At 33.0% G+C, this 4,403-nt stretch overlaps 1 long non-coding RNA gene across 1 annotated transcript; it reads left to right on the forward strand.

Annotated features, from left to right (window-relative positions):
- Nucleotides 1-1,070: 1,070 nt before the first annotated feature.
- LOC131620866 (uncharacterized) lies at nucleotides 1,071-4,403 on the forward strand. The gene is made up of 2 exons (XR_009289335.1): nucleotides 1,071-2,649; nucleotides 4,130-4,403. It is a non-coding gene; the product is annotated as an uncharacterized LOC131620866 (long non-coding RNA).

Consider the following 4,403-nt stretch of genomic DNA (forward strand, 5'->3'; position numbering starts at 1 on the left):
CTTTTTACCCATAGCAAACTTCATCCCAACCCAGCAGTGCTCTTTTTTTCACAAACTTCATTTGAGAGCCCTTTATCAGTAAGCCAATTGAAATTGTATGCTTTGTAATCTTAGAGTTTTTCTGTGTAGGTTGTTTATTTGTAACCAGCTTTTTCTTGACTAAAATTTGTAAAAAGCTGAGATCCTAGAAAAGGTATTAGACTATTCATATAATCACTTTTTTGGACGAAGTCTTATCATATTGAGTAATGATACTAGTTTTGCAACATTTCCTAGAATACTGGTATAAATAGGCATGCCGCGTGTCAGTGTTTCCAAAATTGGTGATGAAAACTTAGAATATAGCAGGAGAAATATAGTAATTAAACCCACCAACATTGGCAGTGAGAAATTTAGACAGATGCATCCTTCAAACTGAATCAATATCATCAAACTTGCATACCTCGTGAGTGATACTACTGGAACTGAATTAATATCATCACTTGCTCCAGAAATGAGATCTATCAAGCTTCAAGAAACAAACAAAAATGGAACAACTATAGTGTTTTACATCATAACCACCACAAGCAAACATTATAGAATTTGGTGTAATCCTTCTTGCTACTTGTTCTCGTCCTAAAGTTATTTGAGCCACTTCATAAAATAGAATTTTAGTATCTTAACAAAAACCAAACACAAGTTCAAAAATACACTTACAAAATGATAAATCGAATCAAGAGCCTTTAGATGCCTAGTGACCAATAATATAATAGACTACAAAATGCAATCAAAAAATGAATGGTAGCCTTTATTTCATAAGATATGATATTCCAGCTAATAGCATTACTAAATAAATCAAAATTGAAGCACCTCACAGTATAAACAGCTCAAGTGTTCACAGAAATGTAAAATTCACCGAGTGTATCAAAATTGAATCAGGTAGCAGTATCATATTCATAGCTACATTCCAGTCCTCACAAAATTCTAGTTGCCAAGGGCACACAAGAGGTGTTGCTTAATAGCAGAATCATGCTCTTGCAGAATTTCTAGTCAGTAGTCACAATGACACAATCATCAAGCAAAACCTTCACAGTTGCAACTTGAAACAATGAAGAATATTCTCTGTCTCCATAGATATGCTTCATTCCCATCCTTGCTAAATTTGAAGTTTGCATTGAAACCTCTGAGGCCATTTTTTTTTTGCTTGCCCATGATTCACAGTGAGTTACGAAACTACAACTGTTATGTAGCTGCAGACATATACACGTTTGACCCAACTTTGTAAATAAATATTGTGTTTAGGACTGTTCAAAAAATCTACGAACTGAACCGAACCGCTAAACTGAACTGAACTGAAGTTAAAATAACCAAACCATTATATTTGGTTAGTGAACCGAACCGCTATTTTATTAACGGTTCTAGAACCAAACCAAATTAAAACTAACCAAACATAAACTTTGAACCATTAATTTTAAAAGATCAATATTTGAACTATACTACTATAGTGTCATATATCCTCGAACAGAAACCATCGTGAAAACCAAAACACCAAAAACTGAACTCAAATTGTTGAAGCTACTAAGAACCCTAAATTCCCAAATCGTTGAAGCTCCAAAGATGAAGAACCCTAAATTCCCAAATCGTTGAAGTTGCGTTTCCCTTTCTCAGTCGCATTTTCATCTTCATTACCTAATCGCAAGCTCCGCACGGCGTCGTCGTTCCCCTCCAGTTCAGCTTTCAGCCATCTCTTCTATACTGTGTTGATTTTCATCTGTTCATAACCCAAACTATAAAGGGTTTCTTCTTTTTTTGTGCTTGGATTCTCTTTTATTGGGTTAAGAGTGTATATTTTGTATCATATTTGTGTTTGGTTACTGTGATTTTGAAGGTGTTTTTCAACACCCAAATTTGATTTATTTGTTTAGGTTTTGTTGGTCAATTTGTGATGTTTCTGTAAAAGGGTATTCTTTTGCTAGCTCTGTAAAAAGGTGCAAGTTATTCAATTAAAGTTGACTTTAATTTTTTGATTGGAGATACAGCTTAATTAATTAAGCGCTTATAGCACGATCATGCTTCATGTCAGTGCTAGTTTTTAGTTAATTGTATAACAAAAGATGAAGTAAACATTTTTTAGGAAAAAGCTACAAGCTGTTTTAGTGAGTCATCTTGTAGAGCTTATGAAAATAATCTAAAAGCAAGTTATGGACATGTCAAATGCTTTTTCCTTGAGCTCTTTGAAATTGCTTTGTTATTCTTATAGAACTCTCAACTTCAATTTATTGATGTTTATTTTTCCCTTAAGTGTTTGACTTGCATACACCTGCTAGTTTTGAACTTCCTTGATACATCTAGGCTGTTTAGAATCATTCATTTCAAGCAGTGCACAACATTTGCATTAATTTTTGTTGTCAGTTTAATCTATTTGAAATTTGCAATGTACTTTCTGTTTGTGCCAGACTGCTAAATTTATGTTTTACATCTAGGTATTCCTTCTCTGCTTTTTCATTTATGGATTGCATCCTAGTAGTTATATTAAATCTGATTGAATAAACTAATTAGTGTTAGCAGGTTAGTGTAGAAGGAACAGAAGGGGCAGTTAGTGTAGAAGGAACCTTGGCTGGAATTCTTGCAGCTCTAGTTCTTGCCTTTTTCAGTTTTCTCCTGGGCGAGGTACTTTCCTAATTTTTGAATCTGCATATGTTTATGGGATAACTATGGGCGGGAAGAAAGGGGGTGAATGCGGTAATCGGTATGCATTGTCCTATATTAGGAAAATCCATCGAATTTAGTCTTTTTAGACACAATGCAATTCTGCAAGAGCTGGTTTTTAGTAAAACCAAACAGTTTGTACATCAGTGTCACTCTTTCAGCCTCATCACTGCTGCGTAAAATAGGGATAAACCTTTTATTTTATCCCTTGAAATAAAATAGTAAAATTAATTAAATGATCTGCTCTTGATGATTTAAATGGTAAGAAAATAGTTAGTTTGTGATCTAGAGATAGTTTATTTCCCTCAAGGCTGTATTTAAATTATGAATGCAGTTGGTAAAGATAACAGATTGATTTTTTGATGATCTTAAACTAACAGGCCAAACTTAAAGTTTATATTTCCCTCAAGGCTGTATTTCTCTCAAGTTTCAACCTTATTTGTCTTCTTCTGTTTTTCTCTTTAAAGCAAACCTACCTAGTGTTTATATTTTCAATTTTTCATCAACTCTTGTTAGTTACAATAGCTTTCAAAGATGGTACTTAGAAGGGTTTTGGAATGTGATAGTTTTTATAAATTCTATAAACAAATATTTACATATGTTATGAGAAGAAACTGATGGATGATGGTCCAAACTAAACTATGAATTTAAAGCATTGAGATTCCCAATTTAGAGGATAGAGATATGACTATATAGCCAAGCCACTTTCTTCCTTCTATACCATTGTTATTCTGGTTTGCTCTTTGAAAGTTGAAACACTGCTGTTGCTGGTCTCTGCTTGTTCCTTTTTTTTTTTTGTTGAGCTTTACTAGTTTGAAACTCTGCTGTGCTCACTAGTTGCTGTTATTCTTTGGAATTCTCCATCCAGTTAAGACCTTTTTAAGTGCTTGTTGAATTGAGTGCTTTTCTTGTGTGTACAAAACAAGACTTACTAGGTGGGCCTTGTTTTGCCTGGGAATCACTTGTTAGAGAAAGAGCAAAAGAACAATACAAAGAGTTTGGTTCTTTGGTCTATAGTTAGAACTTACTTAAGAGAAAACATATTAATAGCATTATATGGATTAATCAGAACTGTTTCTGTTGCAATTTCACCTCTAATACTATATGTGAGTCAAGATTGGAAAGATGATTGTTGATATAAAGTCATCTTTTTGTGCTTCTTGAGTTTCCATGTGGTATGAGGCAATTGAATAGATAATTGAAAATAAATAATCAATTGAATAGTTTGAAGTTCGAAAACGATTGATACTTGTAGTTTATTCTTAAATTCGAATACATTTAAGTGCTAATTTTGGAAGACATGTTGGTTATGGTTATGGTTATGTTGATATCTTTCTTATTTGTCATTGTAATTTTGGCTTACATTTTAGTTGTGATATCTAACTTGGTTATGGTTATGTGATATCTAACTTGTCGTTGTAATTTTGATTTTGTTTTGTAGAGATAACATCTCCGACATCGGTAAATCTTGATGATGATGAAGACTTTGCAAGTTAAAAGAGTTTCAGAAGACCCTAGTTTAATTTTAGTTGATTATGATTTAAGAACTAGTTCGAATGAATTTTTGTTTAAGAAATGGTTCGATTGAATTTTGGTTTAACAAAAGTTGTATTTAGATACTAGGATTGACTTTTCCGAGCTTATCTACTGATATAAGTTCTGTGACACTGTTTGCGAGACTTTTTCGAGCTTATCTACTGATATAAGTTTTGTGA

This window comes from Vicia villosa, linkage group LG7, assembly GCF_029867415.1.
Source record: "Vicia villosa cultivar HV-30 ecotype Madison, WI linkage group LG7, Vvil1.0, whole genome shotgun sequence".
NCBI lineage: Eukaryota > Viridiplantae > Streptophyta > Magnoliopsida > Fabales > Fabaceae > Vicia > Vicia villosa.